We start from the raw sequence: 13,603 nt of genomic DNA, 5'->3' as shown, positions 1-13,603 counted from the left end.
AAAAAAAAAAAAGTAAAAAACAAAACAAAACAAAAAAACAATATGATGTACCTAGAGGACATAATATTAAGTGAAATAAGCCAGACACCAAAAGACAAATACTGAGTGGTCTCACTCATACGTAAAATCTAAAAAAGTTGAACTCACAGAAGTAGAGAGAAGTGTTTACCAGAGGCTGGGAGGGGAAGGGGAGGAGGAGCTGGGGAGAGGTTGGCCAATTCAATGGAGATAAACATGCAGATAGATAGAAGAAATAAGTTCTGATATTCTATTGCCCAGTAGAGTGTTAGTTAACAATAACATATTGTGGCTCAGCACCTGTAGCTTAAGCAGCTAAGGCGCCAGCCACATACACCTGAGCTAGTGGGTTCAAATCCAGCCTGGGGCCTGCCAAAGAACAATGACAACTATAACCAAAAAATAGCTGGGCATTGTGGCAGGTACCTGTAGTCCCACCTACTTGGGAGGCTGAGGCAAGAATCACTTAAGCCCAGGAATTGGAGGTTGCTGTGAGCTGTGATGCCACAGCACTCTACTCAGGGTGACAGCTTCGGCTCTGTCTCAAAAAAAAAAAAAAAAAGACAATAACATATTGCATTGAATATTTCAAAATCACTAGAAGAAAAGATTCTGAATGTTTCTACCACAAACAAATAATAGATGTTTGAGGTGATAGATTTGCTAATTACCCTGATTTGATAATTAAACAATATATGCACGTAACAAAATATCTCACTATGTAAGCCTTGCATGGCGAGTCTATAAAATCCTAACACCCTGGGAGGCTGAAGTGGGTGGATTGCTGGCCTGAGGAAGAGTGACCCCCAACCCTGCTAAAAATAAAAAAATTAGCCAGGCATGGTGGCACATGCCTGTAATCCCAGCTACTTGGGAAGCTGAGGCAAGAGGATTGCTTGAGCCCAGGAGTCTGAGGGTCTGAGGTTGCTATGAGCCAAGACTCCACAGTACTCCACCCCAGGATGACAGAGTAAGACGCTGTCTCAAAAAAAAACAAAAACCAAAAAAGCCTCATTGTAGCCCATAAATATGCACAATTATTACATGTCAATTAAAAATAAAATAAAACAGCCTGGGTGAAATAGTTCATGCCTATAATCCTAGTACTCTGGAAGGCTGAGACAGAAGGATCAGTTTAGGTCAAGAGTTGGAGACCAGCCTGAGCAAGAAAGAGCCTGCATCTCTACTAAAAATAGAAAACTTAGCTGGATATGATGGTGCATGCCTGTAGTCCCAGCCACTTGGGAGGCTGAGGTAAGAGAATTGCTTAAGCCCAAAAGCTGGAGGTTGCTGTGAGCTATGATGCCATAGCACTGTACGAGGGCAACGAAATGAGACTCTGTCTCTAAAAAAAAAGAAAAAAAGAAAGAAAGCAGAAAAGAGATAATAGCCAAATCCCCAAAGAGGCCAGTTTTAAGAGGCATGATAAGGAAGTCCTCTCTGATTTAACCTTTACAAGGAAAGTAACTTTGAAATGACTGACCTGGGCTTGGCGCCTGTGGCTCAAGCGGCTAAGGCACCAGCCACATACACCTAAGGTGGCGGGTTCGAATCCCCAGCCCGGGCCTGCCAAACAACAATGACGGCTGCAACCAAAAAATGGCCAGGCGTTGTGGCGGGCGCCTGTAGTCCCAGCTACTTGGGAGGCTGAGGCAGGAGACTCGCTTGAGCCCAGGAGTTGGAGGTTGCTGTGAGCTGTGATGCCATGGCACTTTACCCAGGGGGACAGCTTGAGGCTCCGTCTCAAAAAAAAAAAAAAAGAAATGACTGACCTGCTTTTTGTTCTCTGTTTCTGCTTTCTTCAGCCCTTTTCTGCCTATAAAGCCAACTTCCTCTACTCACCAGTTATAGAGAATGCTATATTCTGTCATCCAATTCTAGAATTGCAAATAAATGCCAATTAAGATCTTCAAATTTGTTGTAATGTTGTCTTATAACAGCTGGGAGAATATAAACTCAAAGGTGCTGATGGTCATCTCAACTCACGGAGAGAGACTGTGAAAATGAAGTCACCACAAAAATGATGAAATCAAGACACATGGAGAAAGATTCCCCATAACTGGGGCACCTGGACACAGTTGTCTGAAATCTCCACTTACAAATGTTTAGTTACGTGCCACCAAAGCGCTCATCTTTAAACTACTGGCTCACAGATGCTAATCTAAGATGGAAATAATGTAATTAGCAATTTAATTTACATGCCTTAAGAAAAATAATCTAATTAACAATTTAATTTACAAGACTTTTTATACTGACGCTATAAGTTTCCTGATTTAGGGCATTAAAGTATGAATTGATGGTGATCATAGACATCAATTTTAAAAATTGTTCTCAAAACCCAGTCTGAACAACAGCAAGATCCACCTCTAAAAATTACTACGCATTGTGGCAGGTCCTTGCAGTCCCTATTCAGAAAGCTGAGCCCAGGGAATCACTTAAACCCAGGAGTTTGAGGCTGCTGTGAGCTATGAAGCCATGACACTCTACCAAGGGTTATAAAATGAGATTCTATCTACCCCGCCAAAAAATCATTCTTAATAGAAAATTAGAAAGTTAGCTCAAAATAGAAAGTTGGTGAGACCTTTATCATCCTGCCATTTGTAACAAAAATATTTTATTTTTAAAAATAAAAACATCTGATAGACTATGTGAAATAGTCTACTATGTGAAATAAAAGTCCACTATAGACCATGTATGTATAATATTATATTTGGACATGCCAAAAAAAAAGTAATAAAATTGTAGTCATTTATTTCTTAGTTTACTTATACTTCATCTGATTCCAGAAAGGATTTAAGGAAACTCACTGGATTCCTTTGATCTAGTGCCCTGGACGGACTCTTCATTCATAGGGCCTTGAATGAGACAATCGGAAAAGAAGTCAGAGGGGCATCTTCTCCTGCCTCTTGTGGGCTGAACACTGATGCAACAGATGACTTTATCTGCCTCTGCCTCACCCCGGCCTGTGCTATGGGATACAGACAGTGTGTCAGCAGAAATAAGTGAAGTCCCCAGTGGAGGACCTTTCCTGGGCTGCTGGCTCCCGGCGATGCTACATCCTACCTGCAGCAGGGCCTGATGGGGTGGGGCGAAGGGGTGCAGGGAGCATTTCAGCAGAGAAGAGAATGAAGGGAGGAGAAAAAAAGACAAGAGGAAGAACCATGGGGCACATCACTAAGTGGTGAAGGCAGGAATGAGAGAAAGTGAAAAAAGAAAGCCCTTAAAAATACTGGAATTTAACTTTTGGGAGGAGGGAGAGGATGGATGTTTGTTTAGGCATTTGCCCCGGGGAATGTTTACTCATGGTTTAATGGACAGAAAGAGTTAGTGTTAGAGTAGAAAGCCTCCCCCAGGCAGAGGTGAGCATGTGGATGCAGGGTGTGTGTTGGGAGGGTGTGCAGGAGACAGATGGTAGTACTTCATATGTGAAGATGACACTCATGACACAGGGACTCTGACTTGTCCAGTTCTGATGGCAGATTCGTCCCACGCCATGCTGTCCTACTTTCTAGATTCTTGCTTTCGAAATGGCTGCTTAGGTTTAGGGGTGTTTTCTGTGGCCATGGAAAAAGTGACTCTCATTGGCTTACTCATGACAGGACTCAGTGTGGTTTGGATGCTACGCTGCCTTGGACCTATACTGAGTTAGACTCTAGCGTGCTGAGATCATGAATTGGGAAACCGGTGCTTGCGTGTGTGTGAACACATTTGAATACCCAGGCACGCACCCGTTGATCTGAGAGATGCAGCTGCTAGAAACAGACAGGCTCTTTCTTGCCTCAGACCTCTAGGGCTTGCTTCTCCTGTCTGGAATCTTCATTCCTATTTGTTGTTGTTGTTGTTGTTGTTGTTGTTTTGGAGACAGAGTCTCACTTTCTTGCCACCGGTAGAGTGCTGTGGCGTAATAGCTCTCAATAACCTCAAACTCCTGGACTCAAGCAATCCTCTTGCCTCAGCCTCTTGAGTAGTTGGGACTACAGGCACCTGCCACAATGCTCAGTTATTTTTTAGAGACAGGGTCTTGCTCTTGCTCAGGGTGGTCTCGAACTCAGGAGCTAAAGCGATCCACCTCCCCTTGGCCTCCCAGAGTGCTAGGATTATAGGCATGGGCCACCATGCCCACCCTTTTGTTGTAAGCCTTTCTTCTTTTTATTCTTTACATCCCAGCCCAAATATCACCTCTCAGATAAATCTTCCCTAATTGTCCCAGCTCAAAATTCTCTATTTCCTATCTTAGCACCTCTTCTCAGATACTAATTTTTAAAAATATATTTGTGTATTAACTTGTTTTATTCTTTGTCTCTCCTTCCAAATCCCTACAAAAAGGTAGGACCATGTCTCTCTGGTCCCCTCTCCATTTCCAGTACTCTCAACACAGGGGCTGCTTCATAAAGGCGATTCAACTAGTTGCCAGATGAATAACTGAATTAACTCTCTGTGCTACTACTATGATCCTTTTCTACCTCCAGAACACTCCTGTCATCAAATGTGTTTGTTTTTCCACACCAACAACTAGTTCTCTAATTTTCCACTCAGTTCTGACACTAACTACTTGAAGTTACGGTCAGACCCCACCGAAGTAAAGAGCCCAGAAAACTGCCCCCACCTGAGATGACAGCACAAGTCCAGGCCTCCTGTACTTTAGACTGACTAGCTTTAGATTGGGGTTGATTGTCCTCTTTGGGCTTGATAATTGGCTACAATGGCTTACAAAACTCAGGGTAGTGCTTATTATAGTAAAAATAAGTAATTCAAAATCTAAGCTATTGGAACTCTCAGTTACTCTGAGCCTTAAAGGAATGTGATTATGGGGCCTGAGTCATGCCCTCCACAGATAGCTATGACTAGGTAGCTGAACTTCTGTTTCTTTTCCTTATCTGCATTGTTTTGTAAAATGTTGTAAAGAACTGAAAGGCACCAGGGAAGACCCCTTCCTTATCCAATGTTGATCTTTAGAGATTAACCTTCCTCTTACCTTTCTCACTCAGACTTCCTGTGATCACATTGTCTTAAGAATGTTAAATACACTCTTTTTTTTGCAGTTTTTGGCCGGGGCTGGGTTTGAACCCACCACCTCCGGCATATGGGGCTGGCACCCTACTCCTTTGAGCCACAGGTGCTGCCCCTAAATGTACTCTTTTAAATTGAAAAGGAAATGAAAACCAGCTTAGAAGAAAAGAAAACAAATGAATTAATTCATGGTAACTCTCTCTTTTGTTTTCTTTCTTTGGTTTTTTTTCTTGAAATAGAGTCTCACTCTGTTGCCCTGGGTAGAGTGCAAAGGCATCATAGTTCACAGCAACCTCCAACTCTTCGGCTCAAGCGATCACAAGGAGCTGGGACTACAGGAACCCATCACTATTTCTTTCTTTCTTTCTTTCTTTTATTTTTTTTTTGAGACAGAGTCTCACCTCACTTTATTGCTCCCAGTAGAGTGCTATAGCATCATAGCTCACAGCAACCTAAAATTCCTGTGCTCAAGCGATCCTCTTGCTTCAGCCTCCTGAGTAGCTGGGACTACAGGTACCCACCACAACTCCTGGCTATTTTTAGAAACAGTGTCTCGCTCTTGCTCAGGCTGGTCTCAAACACCTGAGCTCAAGCAATCCACCCACCTCGGCCTTCCAGAGTGCTGGGATTACAGGCATGATCCACTGCATTGGTGGGTAATTCATTGTAACTCTTAAACCAGCTTTGTACTGAAGATATTGTAATCCTGTTAAATGTCTTCTTCCTACATAAACAAGATACTTTGCCCCATTTCTCTGGAGTCTATGTGTCCTAGAATGGCCATTCTCAGGTTTTCCCCTGAGTAAACTCTTGAAAACAAGATGCTGACCCTTTCAACTATTTCAGATTGATATTACAAAGGATGCAAATGAACCTCCAGGACATGTAGGGTGGGGGACAGAAAGGTTCAGAGCACAGGCACCTCTGTCCCTGTAAAGTTGGAATGTGCCACTCTCCAAGCATGTAGATGAATTCACCACCCTGACAGCTCTACCAAACACTTCCTTTATTTTTTGAGACAGAGTCTCAAGCTGTCACCCTGGGTAGAGCGCCGTGCTGTGACATTGTAGTTCACAGCAATACCCAATTTGTGGGCTCAAGAGATCCTCTTGCCTCAGTTTTCCTATTTTTAGTAGAAACAAGGATCTTGCTTTTGCTCAGGCTGGTCTCGAACTCATGAGCTCAAGCTATCCACCCTCCTTGGCCTCCCAGAGTATTAGGATTACAGGCATGAGCCACTGCACCCACAACCCCTTCTTTTAGGGTTTTAATGAAGGTCCCATTATTTAGGCATGATTGAATAAATCATTGGCCATTGGTGATAAACTCAACTTCCAGCTCTTTTCCCTTCCCTGAAAGTAGGGGGGAGAGTGAAATTTCCAAACTTCTAATCCATTTGGCTGGATCCATACTGAAGCTATCTAGGGGCTTACAGCATGAAGTTAGGTATGACTGAAATTCAGGGACTTGCTATGAATAACAGAAGATGATCCTATTACCCCTATCACTCAGGGAGTGGGAGGGTTTTAGAAGCTCCATGCCAGAGGACAACCAAATATAAATTTTTTTCTTTTTTCTTTTTAGTTCATGTCTTTTATTAACTCATATATAATTACTTGTCTTCTGGTTTGTTGAAGCAGTAAGAAAGACAACATTTGCCACAATAATGTCTATCAAAGTGGCTGGCCCTAAAAACTCCAGGACCACACTCATCTGAAGGACACTCGATGAATGCGACTAACTTTGCCATTCTCATCCACCTTATAGCATTTCAGGACAGCCAGCTTAACCTTCTTTCTCTTATGCTTATTCTTCTTGGGAGTGGAAGAGAATAAGACTTCTTCTTCCTTTTCTTAGCACCACCACGAAGTCTTAATACAAGGTGAAGAGTGGACTCCTTTTGAATGTTGTAGTCAGACACAGTACGTCCATCTTCCAGTTGCTTGCCAGCAAAAATGAGTCTTTGCTGATCAGGAGGAATTCCTTCTTTATCCTGGATCTTGGCCTTCACATTTTCTATTGTATCCAAGGGTTCAATCTCGAGAGTGATGGTCTTCCCCCATAAGGGTTATTACAAATATCTGCATCTTGGTGGCAGTTCCACCACCAATGGTGGATTGGAAAGGCTATATTTTTCTTATTAGGTCACAGTATCACACTCTGAATTCATTTCCTGGGTCTTTAACAGAAATGAGCTTGACACTATTGTATTAGGAACTTACTGTTCTAATATAGATTTCCAAATTCTGGGAGACCATGTTTGGCTATTTGAGAGGGCTTCTGCTCTACTTTTTCCTTGAAATATCCTAAAGGTGGATAAGTCAACTCCCAGATAAAGTTGACTACACCTGCTCTCTTATTTAAAAAGTGTTGTAGGTTTTATTTTTTCCCATGTTTTGTTTTATGTTATATTCACTGGAGACAGGAGCACAGCAGCTGTGCCACATGGTACAGTGATCACTTTGGTTACTTATGTTTTACTTATTGGTATTTATCTCATTTACAAAGTAATCCTTTGAGATGGTTTATTATAGATTTCTGTTGCAATGTAACAAATTAGCACACATTTAGAGGCTTGAAACCACACAAGCATATTATCTCATGGTTCTATTGGTCAGAACTCTGGATCCTCTGTTCAGGTTTCACATGGCTCCCTCCAGGTGTGGGCCCAAACTCATTCATATTGTTGGTAGGGTTCATTTCCATGTGGCTGTGTGACTATGGTCCTCGTTTTTTTGCTAGCTGTTCATTGTGGACCTCTCAGGCAGTTCACACCCTAGCTCTGTGCTTTCTATCTCTAAGGCCAGCTGGAGAAGCTCTGTTTTGAAAAGGCTGAACTTGCCTGATTAGGCCAGGCCCACCCAACATAATCTCCCTTTTGATTAGCTCAAAATCAACTGGTTTGGGACCTTGATTGCATCTACAAAATCCTTTCATCTTATAATGTAGCAAAATCATAAGAGTTATATCTCATATTTCCAGATTCCATCCACATGAAAGGAAAAAGGATTATATGTAGTATGAGGTCATGGGAAGTCATGTGAAAATTCTGCCTATCATGGTTCCTTTTTTTTTTTTTTTTTTTTAGTCTCTCTTTGTCACCCCTAATAGAGTGCCTTGGCATCATAGCTCACAGCAACCTCTAACTCTTGGGCTCAAGTGATTCTCTTGCCTCAGTCTCCTCAGTAGCTGGGACTACAGGTGCCTGCCACAACACCTGGCTATTTTTAGAGATGGGGTCTCACTCTAGCTCAGGCTGGTCTTGAACTTGTGAGCTCAGGCAGTCTGTCCACCTTGGTCTGCCAAAGTGCTGGGATTACAGGTGTGAGCCAACGCACCTAGCTTTCCTATCATGGTTTCTAATAAAAAAAAAAGTTGCAAAACTATTATTAGATAAAAGAAGAAAAATAATGAAAGAGGAGGGAAAGAGAAAAAAATGTGACAGTGACCTTGGAGATCATTCACTTAGCAAACATGTAATATGTTTATATATGCCAGGCACTATTTTGGACATACAAAGAGAGGGTGGTCAGGCCAGGCGCGGTGGCTCACGCCTGTAATCCTAACACTCTGGAAGGCTGAGGCAGGTGGATTGCCTAAGCTAATAGGTTTGAAACCAGCCTGAGCAAGATCAAGACCTGGTCTCTAAAAATAGCCAGGCATTTTGGCAAGAGGATCACCTCAACCCAAGAGTTTGAGGTTACCATGAGCTATGACGCCAGGGCGCTCTACCAGAGGGCAACAAAGTGAGACTCTGTCTCAAAAGAAAAGAAAAGAAAAGAAAAGACAGGCATTGGTTCAGTCTTGGAGTAGACTGTGTTACTTCCAAACTCTTTATTTGCATCCCTAAGTCCCTCAGTCAGCCTGAGAGATAATCCTCTGGGAGAATGTGGGGGCAGGAACTGCCTTCCCCCTTCCTGACTGACTGATAAAGGTATCAACTTTAAGGGTGGCACCTGTGGTTCAAAGGAGTAAGGTGATGGCCCCATATGCTGGAGGCAGTGGGTTCAAACCCAGCCCTGGCCAAAAACTGCAAAAAAAAAAAAAATCAACTTTAACCCCTACAAACCCCAAGTGAGGTAGGTATTCTTATATTTTTTTCCAGATGAGTAACTATGACTCCGAGAAGGTAATGTATTTGCTCAAGGGTACACAGCAAATGAGTAAGAGAATCAGCGTCTAAAACCTATGCCCTTAATTATGTTATTATTAAGGACTATCTTTAGGATGGCATTCTCTGCAGAATACTTCCTCTTTAAAATAAAATTCCAGATATAAAATATAAATGGTACATTCCAGGAAAATGCTGAGCCCAAAGTTCTTGCCCACCCTCTGTTAGTTCTTATTCACATTCCTCCTTGGTATGCAGTGAACAATTTTCATATGGGCATGACCAGGCTATTTTCTGTGTAATAGTCTGCATAACCACCTCTGTCTTGAGTGAATCTTACTCAGGATCGTCTTTAGGGTTTGGTTTGAAGAGCGGCATCTCCTTTAGTGCTTAAAATCCCCAGATGGCAGGCAGGAGGGATGTGAACGAGAACACTGGAAGTCTTAAAGAAGGCCAAGAGGCTGCAGGTGACAGGAATCACTCTGGAGTTGCCTGGTGTTTCCCCACCCTGTCACCTTGCCTGGCCACTTCCCACCTGGCTGTTAGCAGTCTCCTCAGTGACTATCCAGCCTCAGTCTCCCCCTGCCCCAGCCCTCCAGGCAGCAGCCGGGCAATCATTCTAAATCTGACTCTGCACTTGCCTCAACAGAACCCTTCAGTGGCTTCTTGTTTTTCTCAGAATAAAGTCCAAACTCCTGATAGAGTTCAAAGGTTCTTCATGATTTGGTGCCTCCCTGCCCACTGGCCTTAGATTCTGGCCACTTACTTGACTATCACGATACTGAATTTCTTGCTGCTCCCTCAGCAAGCCACAGATCTTCCAAGAGCCTGAAGACTTGCATTCCCTTCTGCCTAACTATTGTTCCCCCAGTTCTTCCCACCTGGTCAATACTTCTTTGTCTGATCACAGTATTTCTCGTGTTAGACTCTGCCAGTTCTGGGATCCCTTTGCTGACCTTCCCAAGACTGGAGTAGAGACCTTCCCACTGCTTCGGCGTCTTACCCCAGAGTTTATAGAATTAGCAATTATTATAGTTTGTTTGTTTTCCCAGGGAGACTATGGCTGTACTGAGATCAGAGAGTGTGTCTTACTCTTCTTTGCATTCTCTGCTTTTATTGAGAACAAGGACTCAAAAAAATGTCTTCTGCATAAATGAATGGATGAACGAATGAAAATCTGTGGCTACGCCATGAAGAGCATGGTAACCATATTTTATAAACATCAGTAGCTGCCTCCTTATAACAACAAGAAGGGAACCAAGGAATATGGGATAGATATTTGGAAGAGAGAAAAATGTAAACAAAGGATTATTTAATTTGAAGAAAGAATTCCTTAAGTGGGAAAATATATATTTTCTTCTGTTTTCCTTTTGACCAGAGAGAGATTATTCAGGTAACAGAAAAATAAATTATGTGTCAATCCTCATCCTGAATGGCCTCCAGAGGAGGATGAGTTGTTGCAGCTAAAACACTTTTTTTTTTTTAGAGACAGTCTTGCTCTATTGCTGAGGCTGTAGGGAAGTGGCATCATCATAGCTCACTGCAGCCTCAAACTCCTGGGCTCAAGCTTCCCAAGCTTCCCTCCTATAACTAGGAGTATAGGATACCACCATGCCTGCTTAATTTTATTAGTTTTTATTTTTATGGGTTTTTTTTTTTGTAGAGATGAGGTCTTGCTGTGTTGCCCAGGCTGGTCTTGAACTCCTGGGCTATTCAAGTGATCCTCTTACCTCAGCCTCCCAAAGCACTGTGATTACAGGTATAAGCCATCATGTCTGGCCTATACCTCTTATTTTCTGATGGGTATGGGAATAGTCTGCCTTCCATATCTGCAGGTTCCCATTCAACCAACTGCAGATCAAAAATAATCCAGGGGGAGGTGGCTCCTGTACCTCAGTTGGGAGAGCACCGGCCATATACACTGAGGCCGGCAGGTTTGAACCCAGCCCAGACCAGCTAAAACAACAATGACAACTGCAACAACAAGGGAAAAATAGCCTTCTAGTTACTTGGGAGACTGAGGCAAGAGAATCACTTAAGCCCAAGAGTTTGAAGTTGCTATGAGCTGTGATGCCACGGCACTCTACCCAGGGCAACAGCTTGAGACTCTGTCTCAAAAAAAAAAAAAAATCCAGGTGTGAGAACCCAATAAAAGATAACAAAGAACAATACAAAATTTCAAATATAGTATAACAACCATTTATGTAGCATTCACACTAAATTAGGCATGATAAATAATCCAGAGATGATTTAAAGTATATGGGAAGATATGTAGTTATCTGCAAATTCTGTTCCATTTTATTTTTATTTATTTTTTGCAGTTTTTTTGGCCCAGGCTGGATTTGAACCTGCCACTACTGGTATATAGGGCAGCGCTCTACTCCTTTGAGCCACAGGCACCGCCCCTCTTCCATTTTATGAAAGGAACTTGAGTGACCTCAGATTTGAGGGGGTCCTATAACCAATGTCCCAAGGATACCAAAGGATACCTATACACTGACACTCATGAGTCACTTAATGACAGGGCAAGTATATGTTCTGAGAAATGCATAGTTAGGCAATTTTGTCATTATGAGAATGTCTGAGCATGCCCTTACCCAAACCCAGAGGCTGTAGCCATCTACACGCCCAGGCTCTGCAGTACAGCCTGTTGCTTCTGGGCTCTAAACCTGCACTACAAGGCTGGGTGCCACTGCTCAGGCCTGTAATCCTGGCACTCTGGGAGGCCGAGGCAGGAGGATTGAGCTCAAGAGTTACCAGTTCAAGCAAGAGTGAAAGCCCATCTTTACTAAAAATAGAAAAATTAGCCAGGTATTGTGGCAGATACCTGTAGTCCCAGCTACTTGAGAGGCTGAGTCAGGAAGATTACTTGAGCCCAGGACTTTGAGGTTGCTGTGAGCTATGACACCATGGCACTCTACCCAGGAAGACAAAGTGAGATTATGTCACAAACACACACACACATACACCCAAAATACCTGTACTGCATGTTACTGTTCTGAATACTGTAGGTAATTGTACCATCATGGTAAGTTTGTGTGTATCTACACATAGAAAAGGTACAGTAAAAATACAACATTATAATCTCGTGGGACCACCTTCACCTATGCAGTCTGTTGTTGACTGCAGCATCACTCTGGTGCCTGACTATACTTATTTAGAGGAGCTAAAGTGCTGAGTGTCAAGAAAGGGCTGTGCTAATTAGAGGTCCTGGTAGGAGACTAGAGCCCATCCTAACAGAGGCTGAGCCCTGAAATGGGGTACATGGTAAAGAACTCCCACCTGGCCCTAGAGAGAGAGGACTTGGGGACCTTTATGTGCCTTTGTGTTCTGTGAGGTATGTGATGAAAAACTACGCATCCCTTCAAAATCTTCAGTAATATCTACTTTGCTCAATGATGCTCTGAGCACAAATAGGCTCTTTCTGGGCAGCTCTGCAAGGTGGAGAATGTGCTGCTGGGCACAAGTCCGGACAGAGCCCTTCCCCACAGCCATCTGCATCATACTTACATAGTCAGGAAATGTTTTGTGAGATACATATTATTTAAAATTCCCATGTACAGAGATAGGTACCCGGGGCTCGGTATTTGCGTGTCCAATCTTTTGCTTATTGAGATGTTATTGGCTACTGCTGAAATGATCCAGAATAATGGATCCCTTCAGCATTTCAGTCATTAGTCAGAAATCTTTTTTTTTTTTTTGAGACAGAGCCTCAAGCTGTCCCCCTGGGCAGAGTGCCGTGGCATCACAGCTCACAGCAACCTCCAGCTCCTGGGCTCAAGCAGTTCTCCTGCCTCTGCCTCCCAAGTAGCTGGGACCACAGGTGCCCGCCACAACGCCTGGCTATTTTTTGGTTGCAGCCATCATTGTTGTTTGGCGGGCCCGGGCTGGGGATTCGAACCCGCCACCTTAGGTGTATGTGGCTGGCACCTTAGCCACTTGAGCCACAGGCGCCGAGCCATTAGTCAGAAATCTTAATTGAGCACTTACTATGGTGCAAACTGTGCTGTTCCAGAGAAAGAGTGGCCGACCAGCCAGAGCCAGCCTCTGGATGCAGTGCAGACTGGCATGGAGCCTCAACTACGCTCCTGGGATGGGAGAAGCTTGCTGAGCACAGCTAGATGTGGGTGCTACTGTACCAGTCTTCATAGGTTCTGATCCCCTTAATGACAGCCTGGGGGGGCTCACCCTAGAACAGACGAGACCATTCTGAACTGTTCTGAATATGTTTATGTTCAAATACGTCCCCAATAATAAAATAGAAAGTATGCTTCAGGCCAGGCTTGGTGACTCACGCCTGTAATCCTAGCACTCTGGGAGGCCGAGGCAGGTGGATTGCCTGAGCTCATGAGTTTAAGACCAGCCTGAGCAAGAGTGAGATCCGAACTCTACTAAAAATAGAAAAACTGAGGCAAGAGGATCACTTGAGCCCAAGAGTTGGAGATTGCAGTGAGCTATGAGCCA

At 43.4% G+C, this 13,603-nt stretch overlaps 1 pseudogene; it reads right to left on the bottom strand.

Annotated features, from left to right (window-relative positions):
* Nucleotides 1-6,605: 6,605 nt before the first annotated feature.
* Nucleotides 6,606-7,115, bottom strand: LOC100950814 (annotated as a pseudogene).
* Between the last annotated feature and the right edge of the window lie 6,488 nt (nt 7,116-13,603).

Source organism: Otolemur garnettii, unplaced genomic scaffold (genome assembly GCF_000181295.1).
Source record: "Otolemur garnettii isolate 467f Iridium unplaced genomic scaffold, OtoGar3 scaffold00021, whole genome shotgun sequence".
In the NCBI taxonomy this organism is placed as follows: domain Eukaryota; kingdom Metazoa; phylum Chordata; class Mammalia; order Primates; family Galagidae; genus Otolemur; species Otolemur garnettii.
This window is presented reverse-complemented; position numbering and strand designations above follow the sequence as displayed.